The sequence below is a fragment of the Lepus europaeus genome, chromosome 4, assembly GCF_033115175.1.
Source record: "Lepus europaeus isolate LE1 chromosome 4, mLepTim1.pri, whole genome shotgun sequence".
In the NCBI taxonomy this organism is placed as follows: Eukaryota; Metazoa; Chordata; class Mammalia; order Lagomorpha; family Leporidae; genus Lepus; species Lepus europaeus.
Window position 1 is genome coordinate 107,078,613 of NC_084830.1, and position 14,357 is coordinate 107,092,969.

Genomic DNA, 14,357 nt, shown 5'->3' on the forward strand with positions numbered 1-14,357 from the left:
TATTATGCCTGATTTAAAGAAAAATAGTTAGTGTGTGTATGTATATAATGTTTACATATGAAGCAAATATGAAAATACTTCTTTCTTGTTAACTGATAGAACAAACAAAAATCAGTAAAGATAGAGAATAAGGTTTCTCGGCCTCGGGACTGTTAACATTTTGGAATGGATTATTATTTGGGGGGAGACTGTCTTGTGTATTGTAGGATGTTTATAGCAGGATCCCTGGCCTGTATGCATGTGGGTTCCCCCAAGTTGCACCAATCGAAAACATCTCTAGACATTGACAAGTGTCCCTTCAGGGAATGGGACAAAAACTAGTTAAGAGTCACTGCTGTAGGAAAATCAAACAAAATCTTCAGTCAGCTAACTTTATAGGAAACTACCCAACAGCAGGAGGAAAAGAACACAGGGAACACTTAGCAAGATGAGATCCTGAGTTATAAAACAAACCTGAACGATTTTTTTTAAAAAATCGAGATGATATAAAGATGTTCTCTAGGGCCAGTGTTGTGGTACAGCAAGTTAAACCACCACCCATAATGTAGGCATCCTATATCCAAGCACCAGATCAAGCTCAGCTTCCAATCCAGCTTCCTGCCAACGTGCCTAGGAAAGCAGTGGAAGATGGCTTCAGTACTTGGTCCCCTGCATTCCAGCTGAGGGGAGTTTTAGGCTCCAGGATTCAGCCTGGTCCAGCCTTGGCTGCTGCAGCCATTGAGGGAGTGAACGAGTGGGTACAAGAGAGCTCCCTCTCCCCTCTCCCCTTTCCCCTCTCCCCTCTCGCTCTGACTCTGTAAGAAGAAATGTCTTTCTCTTACCTATAATGAAATTAGAGCATAACATCAATGACATACTAACAATAAGAAAATCTCCAAGAAGTTGGAAATGGTTCTACACTTTTAAATATTCCATATGTCAAAGAAAAAACTCTCAACGGAAATTAGAAAATATTTTGAACTAAAAACCAAAAATACAAGATATCAAAATTTTGGGAGAGCTGCTGAAGCAGTGATTGGAGAAATATGTACAGCATTCAATGTGTATATTATAAAAGAGAACGGTTTCACATTATCTAAGCTGTCACTCAGAAAAAATAAGAACAAAATAAATCCAAAGAAAATAATGGGAAAAATCAATAAAATTTAAAACAGAAAAATCATGCAAATCAATGAAACCAAAAGCTGCTTCTTTGAAAAGATCAATAGGGGCCGGGGCTGTGTCACAGCGGGTTAACACCCTGGTCTGAAGCACCAGCATCCCATATGGGCACCAGTTCTACTCCTGGCTGCTCCTCTTCCAATCCAGCTCTCTGCTATGGCCTGGGAAAGCAGTGGAAGATGGCCCAAGTCCTTGGGCCCCTGTACCCACGTGGGAGACCCGGAAGAAGCTCCTGGCTCCCGGCTTCAGATCGGTGCAGCTCCAGCCATTGACACCATTTAGGGAGTGAAGCAGCGGAAGGAAGACCTTTCTCTCTGTCTCTCCCTCTGTCCGTAACTCTACCTTTCAAATAAATAAGTAAAAATATTTTTTAAAAAAAGAAAAGATCAATAGATTTTATAAACCTCTAGAAAGCCTGACAAAGAGAAAAGAAAGAATTCACAAATTACCAACACCATGAAAGAAAGAAGGGACAGCGCTACAGAGAAAAGCAGGCATTCAAAAGAAAAAAGACTACAAAAAGCACTCTATGTACATAAATCTCATGAAACAAATTAAATGCACTAATTCTTCAAAAACTGTAAGTTACCAAAGCACAACCATGATAACTGAGTTTTAAAACAGGCAAAAAGGGGCTGGCACTTGGCACAGAAGTTACATTGCCTCCTGGGATACCCATGTCCTGTATCAGAGTGTCTAGGTTCAAGTCCGAGCTCTTCCAATTCCAGCTTCCTGCTAACGCACACACTTCCTGCTAACGGACACTCAAGCAGTTGGGTCCCTTCCGTCCACTTAGGAGATGCAGACTGATTTCCTGGCACCTGGTTTCAACCAGGCCCAGCCTTACCTACTATGGGCCCTTGGGAAGTGAATTTGGGTAGTGAACCAGCAGATAGAATCTCCTTCTCTCTCTCTGTGTCTCTCTCTCTTTCAAATTTTAAAAAACTTGGAAAGTATTTCATCAATGAGGATGAACAGACAGCAAATAAGTACCTCAAAGAATTTAAACTGTTAGCCACTAGGATCCTGGAAAAGTACCTAAGCAAGTTAGCTAGCTTTTGTGTGAATGACCCTATCAGTTCTATTTTTAAAAGTTCATTTTAGGGGCTATGTTGTAGCTTAGCAAGTGAGGCTGCCACCTGTCACTCCAGCATCCCATATGGATGCTGGTTCATATCCTGGCTGCTCCACTTATTTTTTTTAAGATTTATTTATTTATTTGAAAGTCAGAGTTACACAGAGAGGTAACAGAGACAGAGAGAGGTCTTCCATCTGCTGGTTCACTCCCCAATTGGCTGCAACAGCCAGAGCTGTGCCAATCTGCAGCCAGGATCAAGAGCTTCTTCCGGGTCTCCCATGCAGGTGCAGGGGCCCTAGGATTTGGGCCATCTTCTACTGCTTTCCCAGGCCACTGCAGAGAGCTGTATAGGAAGTGGAGCAGCTGGGACTCTAACCAGCACCCATATGGGATACTGGCACTGCAGGTAGCAGCTTTACTCACTACACCACAACTCTGGCCCTCTCTCCTCCACTTCTGATACAACTCCCTGCTAATGGCATGGGAAAGGCAGCAGAGGATGGCCCAAGTACTTGGGCTGGTGCCACCCATGTAGGAGACCTGGAGGAAGTTCCTGGCTCCTGGCTCCTGGCTTTGGCCTGGCTATTGCAGTCATCTGTGGTGTATGGCTTAAAGGAGAGAAGAATTGTTCCAAATATGAAATTCATCAACTTTCAAACTCTGTCCAAGGAGGCAGTACTGTAGGGTAGAGAAAGCATGGATGATGGCATCAGACATTGGATTTTGAATCCTCTCCAAGATGGTTCAAGGTCTTGGACCCGTGCCAACATCAATAGACAGTTTTCATGGGCCTTCTTATATGCTGGGAAACTTTGTATGCATTATGCCTTAATCTTCACAACAAATCTCTGTAGTAATAATACCTAACATTTATTGAGTACATACTATGTACCAAGCACTAGTGTTAAGTGTGTATCATGTGTAAGACCATTTAATTCACACAATTACCTTGTGTGATAGATACTGTTATTATCTCCATCTTGCAGATAAGAAAATCAAGACTTTAAATAGTGACTTCCCAATGCTACAATTTTGGAAATCAAGTCTCTGAACGTAGGCAGTAGGATGATCTCTCTTACTGAGGGATGCCCATGGTGCAGTAGGCAGTATGGGAGAAGAGTTCATCATCCAGTTCTAGCCCTGGGACAGACAAAATTTCCTACGAGGAGTCTTAGCTGATGTCCAAGACAAAGAAGGCAGGAAGACAAAGAAGTAAAGGCACGTGCAAAGGCCTGGCCGATTCCCAGGAAGACAGTACAGCACTGGTCTGCTTGCAGGAGAAATAAGGACAGGACAGCACAGAGTCCAGCTTGGGGAAGGCGTCCCTATGTGCTGTACTCATAAGGATTCTTGAGGTTGCCAGTAACACATTTGTGGAGCTACTCAAGACACAATCACAAAAGTATGGGTTCAAGTAGCCCAGCTGCAGAGACCACAGGAGTAAACCGGCCTCTCAGTCATTCAATCCATCTATCTGTCTTTTGTCTCTGCTTCTCTCTCTTTTGGCTTTATTTTCTTAGACAATCTTCCTCCACAAGACAGAAGTTAAGACTAACAGAAGCCTTTTAGGCACATTTCACATAATGGCCACTGAGACGTCTTTCTAAGAAGTGTCTCATCTAATTTCTAAACATTTGGGGGTTCTTCTAAACATCTCTCTTATTGTTTTTTGTTTTTTTTTTTAAAGATCTTCCTTTGCCGTTGGTTCACCCTCCAATAGCCGCCAAGGCCAGCACACTGTGGCCGGCGCACCGCGCTGATCCGATAGCAGGAGCCAGGTGCTTCTCCTGGTCTCCCATGGGGTGCAGGGCCCAAGCACCTGGGCCATCCTCCACTGCACTCCTGGGCCACAGCAGAGAGCTGGCATGGAAGAGAGGCAACCGGGATAGAATCCAGCGCCCCGACCGGGACTAGAACCCGGTGTGCCAGAGCCGCAAGGTGGAGGATTAGCCTGTTGAGCCACGGCGCCAGCCCTACATCTCTCTTATTGTTAGCCAATATCTCAGAACACTGTGATCAGAGAACATGTTATGTATGATCTAATTCCTTTGTGATTTGTTAAAACTCATTCTGTGCACAGCATATGGCCAATATGGTAACTATTTTATATGCACTTGAAATGAATGTGTATTCTTTTATTATTGAGTACAGGGTTCTATAGAGATCAATACGGTTAGATTTCTCTAACATATTGTTCAAATCTTCTGCCCATTAACTGATTTTGTTTGCTGTTTCTCTAACTAACTACATCAAGTGAGTTATAAAATCTCCCACTGTTTCACTGTGGATGTACCTAGTTTTCCTTTTATTTGTTAGTTTATGCCTTTTATATTTGAGCTTTGTAATTAGGTAGATACAAATTTAGAACTGTATCTAGTCAGTTAGCCCTTTCTATCAATGTGATATGTCCCTCTAGCTCTACAACTACTTCTTATCTTTAAGTCTACTTCATTAATATAGCCATATTAGCTTTTTCTGATTAATGTTTTTATGTAAATACTTTTTCATCCCTTTACTGTAAATATCGCTACTATTTTATTTTAGAAATGCTCCTTGTAAGCCACAAATAATTGAATTTTACCTAACCTGAAAACCTGTATCTTTTGATTGAATTTAGTCCAGTTACATTAAATGTAATTATTGATCTGTGTGTGCTTATCATTTTCCTGTTGTTTTGATTCCCCTCTGTTCTTGATGACTTTATTTCTCCTTGCTTTCTTTTTCATTATTCAAATACTTTTGTTACATCTCCACCTACATTTAGTTTTATTTGTTACTTTTTATTACTTCAGTCATTACTGTAAAGACTACAATATACATCTTTGATTCATTATGGTGTCATTTAAATTAGTTCTTTCACTTCTCAATCCAAGGATCTTAGAACAATGCAACTATATTTGCACCCTCCTACATTTGTGCTCTTGTGGTAAGTTTTAGTTACACATGTTTAAAAGTTAGCACACATGACTGTTATAATGAAGTTTTAGTAAGTCAATACTCATTTCGATTAGTCCAAATGTGTATCTTTATTACTCTTTATTGCTGTCTGCATTGCCACATTTTCAAATCTGCTAACAATTTTTTGTCTGCTTGTTCTATCAGTAGCTACATTAAGTGAGCTAAGAAATCTCCCACTGTAACGTTGGACTTACCTAACTTTCTTTTTATTTCTGTCTTAATTACATTTAGGATCATTTTCATTCTGCCTAAACACTACCTTTTAATATTTACTTTAATGTAAGCTATTGGCGATAAATTTTCTTGTTACTTTTTATGTATCTGACATTGTCCTTCATTTTTAAATCATAAATAGTTTTGTTGGATACAAATTTCTAGATTGACAGTAGACTTCTGTGTTTCATCACCTCAAAGATGCGATCCGGAGTGGGCATTGGCCGAGAGGTTAAGATGCCTGCATCTGAGGACCTGGGTTCTACACCTCGCTCCACTCCTGACTTTGCTTCCTGCTAAGGCAGACCCTGAGAGGCAATGGTGGTGGTGTAATTAAGGCCCTGCCTCTCCCATAAGAGACCTAGATTGAGTTCCTGGCTGCCAGGTGACCATTGCTGGCATCTGGGGGAGTGAACCACCACAGGGAAGCTCACTCTCTCTGTCTCTCTACTTCTTAAGTAAATTAAATTTTTTGAAAAAGATACCATCCAACGGTTTTATTTTTTATTTATTTATTTATTTATTTTTGAAAAATCAACTGTCTACTTATTGGTTCTCATTTGAAAAAAAAATGGTTCTTTTTCACTCTGGGTTCCCTGTACTACTTTTTCTTGACTTTGGTTTTTAGCAGTTTTGTTAAGTAGCAACGCGTGATTTTGTTGGAAGTTATCATGAGCAGCATTTCAAGTACTTCTTGAATCAGTGGTTTGATGTCTTCTGCCATATTTACTTCTTCTGATACTTATCAACTCTGTTTTCTCTCTCCTCTTTTTCTGGGACACTAAGGAGAGTCAGAACTTGTCCCTGCACTTCTCACGGCCCTCTCTGTGTGGTCCATCCTTTTGTTTGGTCCTCTCCATGTTTTAATCCAGCTATTTTGTATTTCACCTCCCTTCCACTTCACTAAACTGCTCATCTGTGTAGTCTTCATGCTTTTTTCCATTTAATTTGTCCCATTTACTGTTAAACAAATCTATTTAGGTTATTGGGTTTAGTTATATATTTATAGTTATTTTTATAGAACTGGGCTCTTTGATAAAATTTCACATCTTATCATCTATTTTATTGATGGCAAACATTTCCAAATCCATATTTGGTCATTCCACCATCTGGATCACATGTGGACCTGGGTCTATTTGTCTGTTCTTCTCTCCTTTAGTTTTTAGTAATGTGTAGCATGTCTTAATTTCTATTGATATGTTATATTGTGTATGAAGGAAATCATAGAGGTTCCACTTACGGTTATCTTCCTACAAACACAGTTCACTGTTATTCTGCAGTAGGAACATAATCATCTAGACACAACCAGGGACTGAGACAGAGGCCAGGTTTCCCTTTTTGTAAAGATCTGGTCTATTTTTGGTTTGAACAGACCTGGGGACGTAAGTGAAAGCAAAGCACACTTACCAGGGCGCTTCACCCACAGCAGACCTCGAACCATCATGGTTTCTGCAGCACCCGAGGCCTCGGGGGTTCTGTGTGTGTCTTTAACTCTTCGCATGCATTTTCTACATGGGACGTGAGTCACAGGACAGAGTGGGGATCAGGAAGCCGCACAGGAGGAAAAGGTCAGGGAAGGCTGGGCTCATTTCTAGGCACTTATCTTCTCCCCCAGGCTCTTTCCCCTTCTAGTTCTGGACCTCACGGTAGCCCTGGAGTCCAGTATTTGTCTTCCCAGCCCCCAACATGGCTAAAGGCTCTGGGCCACACCATTTTCTGCTCAGTTTCTGGGCCAGCCGTTGGTAGTCAACAGTGTTCAGGGAAAAAGCAGTGGCGAAGCTGAAGATGATGGTTTAAGGTCTCCTAAACATCATGAATTTCCTTCAAGACCCACAGCTCCATGCTGCTTAAGTCCCTCTCCTTCAAAGAGCTGATTGCTGCTTATAACTAACAGACCGTTATGAGAGCAGTTCTAGGTTTACAGAAAAGCTAAGCATGGAATTCCCATACACTGCCTCTTCTGCCCCACCCCTGACCCGCACACTCAGCTTCTCCTATTGCTGACATCTTGCATGTGGAGTGCATTTATTATGCTTAATGAGCCAATACTAATACATTATTATTAACCATACCCATAGTCCAGGGTTCAATTTGTACTGTACATTCTATGAGTTTTGGCAAAAATAATGCCTGTTGAACATTACAGTAACATCCAGGATAGTCCTAAAAATCCCTGGTACTTCATCTAGTCCTTTCTTCCTCTCTCTGAATCCCTGGAATAAGGTTATAGTGGTTATATAGTTAAAGTGGTTATAAAGTTGCCTGTACCAGAATTTGCCTTTTCTACTTGGAATAATGCAATATGGCGCCTTTTCAGACTGGCTTCTTTCACTTAGCAATATGGGTTTGAGGCCCCTCCATGTCTTCATCACCCGAGAGCTCATTCACCTCTTACCTCTGAGTAATATTCCGTTTGCTAGGTGTACCAGTTTGTTTACCAATTCATCTACTGAAAGATATCTTGGTAGCTTTCAAGTTTTAGAAACGATGGGGGCCATAGCTGTGGCACAGTGAGTCAAGGCTCAGCCTGCAGCACCGGCATCCCGTATGGGCACCAGTTCAAGTCCTGGCTCTTCCACTTCCCATCCAGGTCCTTGCTAATGTGCCTGGGAAAGCAGTGGAGGATGGCCCAAGTCTTTGGGCCTCTGCACCCATGTGGGGGACCAGGAAGAAGCTCCTGGCTCCTGGCTTCAAATCAGCTCAGCTCTGGCCATTGTGGCCATCTGGCAAGTGAACCAGTGGATGGCAGACCTCTCGGCCTCTACCTCTCTCTGTAACTATATCTTTCAAATAAATAAAATAAATCTTTAAAAAAAAGTTATAGCAACCATGGTGAATAAAGCTGCCTTAAAGATTTATGTGTAAGCTTTAAAAACTTTTATTTATTTATTTATTTATTTATTTGGAAGGCAGGGAGAGCAAAAGAAATCTTCTCTCCACTGGTTTACTTGCAGAAATGCTTGTCGTATCCAGGTTTGGGCCAGGCTGAAGCCAGGAGCGTGGACTCCTTCTGGATCGCCTACGTGGATGGCAGAGACTCAAGTACAAGGGCTATTATCATCCCAGGGGCATTACAAGGAATGCTGGATCTAGAGCGGTAGAGACTTGAACCAGCACTCTGATATGGGATACTGGTTTTACAAGTGGTGGCTTAATCCACTGTGCCACAGTGCAACAGCTCTGTGTGCAACATTCATGAGAACATAAGTTTTCAACTCACTTGAGTCAATGTCTTGCAAAGTGATTGCTGGATGATGTGGTTCAAGAGTATGTTTAGTCTCTTTAAAAAAAAAAAAAAAACTGTCTTCCAAAGCATTAGTACCATTTTGCTCTTCCACCAGGAACAAATTAGAGTTATTGCTTTCAGTGTTGTTGGCATTTAATGTTGTCAGTGTTTGGTATTTTAGTCATTTTCAGATGTGTAGAAAGATTTCATTCTTGGTTCCGATAGCTCTTGTTAATTGTTGACTAAGGTTTTACTTGCTCTCAGCTAAGATGGTTCCCCAGGATAAAGAGTTTGAGGTTTTCTCTCCTGAGTCCTAAATTCAATGCTCCTGAGGAAGGACCCTGGAGGGCTGAAGTACCAGGACCACTTCCTGTTCTGGTACTTTTTGTTAAGATTTTTTTTTTCTTATTTTGAAAAGCAGAGTTACAGAGAGAGGAGGAAAGACAGAGAGAGAGAGGTCTTCCATCTACTTGTTCACTCCCCAAATGGCCACAACAGCTGGCACTGGGCCAGGCTGAAGCCAGGAGCCCATAGCTTCCTCTGGATCTCCCACGTGGGTGCAAGGGCCCAAGCACTTGGCCCATTCTCCATTGCTTTCCTAGGCTCACTAGCAGGGAGCTGGATGGAACTGAGCAATCAGGTCTTGAACTTGGGCCCATATGGGATGTCGGCTTCTTAGGTGTAGGCTTAACCTGCTGAGCCACAGGGCCAGCCCCAGGTTCATTTCTCATGAGGGAAATGAGATCTATGGGATGACAACTCCTATTCAAACCACATGTAGGAAGATAACCGTAAGTAGAACCTCTATTTCCTTTATACACAATATAAAATATCAATAAAAATTAAGACATGCTACAAATTACTAAAAACTAAGGGAGAGGGCCGGAGCCGTGGCTCAACAAGCTAATCCTCCACCTTGTGGCGCGGGCACACCAGGTTCTAGTCCCGGTCGGGGCACCGATCCTGTCCCAGTTGCCCCTCTTCCAGGCCAGCTCTCTGCTATGGCCTGGGAGTGCAGTGGAGGATGGCCCAAGTGCTTGGGCCCTGCACCCCATGGGAGACCAGGAGAAGCACCTGGCTCCTGCCTTCGGATCAGTGCAGTGCACCGGCCTCAGCGCGCTGGCCACGGCGGCCATTGGAGGGTGAACCAACAGCAAAGGAGGACCTTTCTCTCTGTCTCTCTCTCTCACTGTCCACTCTGCCTGTCAAAAAAAAAAAAAAAAAACCCTAAGGGAGAGAAGAATAGATAAATAGGCAAAATCATCTCATGAAAAGAAAGGGAGATTTTCCAAAAGGTGCAAAGGTGTGTCAAACACTCCAAACCACAGCTGTTCACCTGCCACAGTGCCCTAATGATACACCCTTATGGCAGGCACAGTACTGGCCTTGACCTGCATAAAACACAGAGGTCACTGTTCTTCACCATCTCCTGACATTGCTAGGTAACCTCCACCGTAAATAACCTATAAAGAATATTTTAAAATCATCCATGTTTCATGTGCAAATTGCTTTCACTTATAACTTTTAAAGCATTTCTGCAAGTCTGTAACTATTTTCCATATTAATTGTGACTACAGTATAGGAATTAGGTAGATAGTCTATTGAAGCCACACTGGCTGGGGCCAAATCTCAGCTCCGCCACGTTGCTAGATTTAGGATCCTGAGTAAGCTGTGTTAGTTCTCTGTGCCTCAGTGTCCTCATTTCAAAATTGAGGATACTGATAATACCATATTGGGGCGTTACATGGATTAGATGAGTCAATAAGAGAAGTGCTCAAACCAGCACCTATAAGTGCCAAGCAAGTACTTACATTTCTCATTCTATTATTAGGTAAGCACTTTGAAGAACCAACTCTTCAGTTAGCCAGTTTGTTTTTTATTTTCTAATGTATTCATTCACACTTTCAAAATGTTATTTTTGTCTCCCTGATTTCTGTAAGCTTATCTTATTTTTGTCTTTTGAACTTCCTGGGATAAATATCTAGTTTATTGATTTGTCTTCTTCCCGTTTGAAAATGAATGAAATTAATGCTATGACTTTCATTCAACCTTTGATTAGTGCAGCTTTGACATTACCATTTTCCAAGTATTTTATAGCTAAAAATTGGTTTCTGTCTTGGATACAAGAGTTGTTCAGTAAAGTGGTCTGGTTTGGTTTAAATTTCCAAATGCTTGATATGCATTGTTGCTATAATATGTACCTTTTGAGAATAGTTTCTAGTTCCATTGTGTGTAGTCAAAGAGCATGGTCTGTGTATTTTCTGCTTTGGAAAATGTAGTAAATTTTCATTATGGCCCAACACATAAATTATTTCTGTTAAAATTCTCTGAAACTAAGGACCGAAGCCCCGTTCTGAACGTACACATATTTTACACCAAGTATTAAATCATGTGTGTTACTTATGTTATTTAAACCTTCTTTGCCCTCATTGAAATTTTCTTGCTTAATCTATCAAAAATGAGAGGCTATTTCTATCTTCTGTTAATAGTATGAAACTTTGCCTTGCACTAAAGCTATGGTATTTGGCACATGGTTTAATGATGACATCACATCTCATGAATCTTGTTTTGTGCATGTGAAATGACCTGCTAATCCTATTTTCCTGTGTTAGAATTTGCTCTTTATCTAAAATACAACTGCAAACTCCATGTTTTGTATTGACTCTCCTCAGCCTTCTGTAATTACACTTTGTAAGTAACCTCATCCATGTGAGAATCTCTCCATTTGGGAATTTGACTCAGTATAGAAAATCAACTCTTACAATGAAATGTACTGTCTTTTTTTTTTTTTTTTAAGATTGATTTTCTTATTTGAGAGGCAGAGCTACAGACAGAGAGAAAGCTAGAGAGATCTTCTATCTGCTGGTTCACTCCCCAAATGGCTGCAATGGCCAGAGCTGGGCCAATCCAAAGCCAGGAGCCTCCTCTGAGTCTCCCACATGGGCACAGGGGCCCAAGCACCTGGACCATCTCCCACCACCCTCCCAGACCATCAGCAGGGAGCTGGAAAGGAAGCAGAGCAGCTGAGATCCGAACCGGCGCCCACACAGGATGCTGGCACCAGAGGCAGAGGCCCAACCCAGCATACCACAAATGTACTGCCTTACATTCGTCGTGTTTTCTGGTTCCTTGCTATTTCCTTCATTGTTTCACACACAAACATTTGTCTTCCATGATTCAGAAGGCACACTTAATCTTTTTAAAATTGTGTCTTTAGTCATTTCTAATAACGTCAGAATGCATTTGGATCAACATTCCTCTCCCAGCCTCAAGAACAGCACAAATGATCTGCACCTGCGCCCTGTAAATGAGATAATGAGCACACACGCATTTCTTCGTTGCCTGCCGCTCCTTTCTCCTGTTTAACCTTTTCAGTTAAACTCAGACCTTTACTTCCAGATGCGTATCTTCTGAGTTTTATTTCGGTTTCCTGAGACATCCGTGTTAGAATTGGAAGCTGAAAGAAAAGTGAATACAATGTGGGTCTTTTTCCAGAAGGCTTCCGATGATGCTTTATCTGGAAATAGTTATGTTTTGTAAAACTACGTTTCAAAAGATCTGAGCGCTTCTGAGATCGGTTTTCATGATGCGTTAGCATTTAGTGTTTTGTTTTGTCTCCCTGTGTAAGTACACCTCCAACGAAAGAGATGACAAAAGCCTTAAACGTCTCATTATAAATCTTGTTAAGTTGTCAGCTTTAAGAATGTTATACAAAATGTAATGGCCAGATAGGAATATGAGCTTTTATAGAAATTTGTTCTAAGAATCTCCCAGAGGTAAGCATAAAAGGAAGCTGGGCTCCTATTATTGCTAGGAGCTCTATATTTAAATTTCAAATAGCAGAAGTCAGAAAGCTATGAAAAGCATGAGATTCTCTTTCTTCTTAAAAGGGAAGGGGACATTGCCTACTTTGAGTTAAAGGGAAAAAAGGACAAGAGACAGGCAGAAAGGTCAGTGGCGATGTCTCCCCTGGTCGGCTCGAAACAGATAGAGAGTCTCCCAATACAAGAGGCAAGCCGCAAGCGTGGAAAAGGACATCAACTTCGTATCAACAGGATTCCTTACAGAGAACCCTTCCAGTTAAGGTCCAGGAACCCACTTAGAAAGACATAAGTTAATCAGAATAAAGACTTCTTGAGAAAGGTTTTGAATTTTGCCCAGACACTTGTCTCTAAAGGATATTCCAAGAGACTATTTTGCTGTTCAATGATCCATTCACCTGCCTCTTCTTTGTAGCCTGTGTTGTAAAATAAATCACCGGTGAGTGATTTGAGGTTTGGAGCCTCCGAGAGGATTTCGAGCAGGAAGTGTGGTAGGGAGTCCAACTTGCTACCCGACAAGCAACTGTGTTTTCCTTCCCACCAAGGTCATAAGCCTAACAAATCCCTGTAAGACAAAGACCAGAATCTCCAATCTAGGCCGCAGACGCCTGCCATGCTTCCCCTCGACACCGTGCTCTGGCTTCCTGAGCTCCCGAATGCCCGGAGTCTTCCCACATGGCCATTCCTCTGACGTTGCCCCACAAGGGGGAGACTTAGCGTCATTCCTGCAGGAGTGGATTTGAAATAAAAGTGAGTTCAGCATGTGCCAACCCTCTCTTGCCCTTCTCCTTTCTACCATGATAGGAGCCAGTCAGAAGACTCTCATCATAGGTCAGCACCAGCCGCCAGAACCATGAGCCAATAAACTTTTATTCTTTATAAATTACCCAATCTGGGGTACTATGTTAGAGTAGCCCAAAACGCATGAAGCCAATCCAATTTGATGAAATAGTAAGCAGTCATTAAGAATGGTGTCTCAGAATATTGAATATTATGGGAAATGTCTATGATGCAATGTTCAGGAAAAAGCATCAAAATTTTGGAGACTGGCCGGCACCATGGCTTAAAAAGCTAATCCTCCTCCGCCTTGCGGCGCCGGCACACTGGGTTCTAGTCCTGGTTGGGGCGCCGGATTCTATCCCGGTTGCCCCTCTTCCAGGCCAGCTCTCTGCTGTGGCCCGGGAGTGCAGTGGAGGATGGCCCAAGTGCTTGGGCCCTGCACCCCATGGGAGACCAGGAGAAGCACCTGGCTCCTGGCTTCGGATCAGCGAGATGTGCTGGCCGCAGCGGCCATTGGAGGGTGAACCAACGGCAAAAAAGGAAGACCTTCCTCTCTGTCTCTCTCTCTCACTATCCACTCTGCCTGTCAAAAAAAAAAAAAAAAGTTGGAGACCTTATAATCTTAACTATGTGCAAATATAACAGCTCAAATAGTTATTAAAGATGGGTTTTAATGGATGATTTTATGAGTGATTTTCATTTTTAAACTTGTTTTTGCTCCTCACATGCCCCCCCCCCAACATTTATTCTAAGTCAACAGAAAGAAACATGGACTGCGACTAACCCTTGCTCATATGAACATTTGGCTCATCTACCACTGATTTTATCACATATTATTTCATAGGTTGCTTTTGCGTAGATGGACAATCATGTGTGAAATTTTGAAAATATCTTTCAAAAATTAAAATACTATATCCTAGTAATTGGAGAAAATGAGAATTGAAAACTAAGTTCTGGAAATAAATTGAAAAGCAAAACAGTGGATTTACCAAAAGAAAGTAAGCCAACATGCCGAAATCCAATAACTGAAGTTAAGTTTACGCATTGCTATGGAAGACGCTATGGAAAATCCCTCTTCTGGGCCTATCACCATCTCCTATACCATCAAGGATGAGCAGAC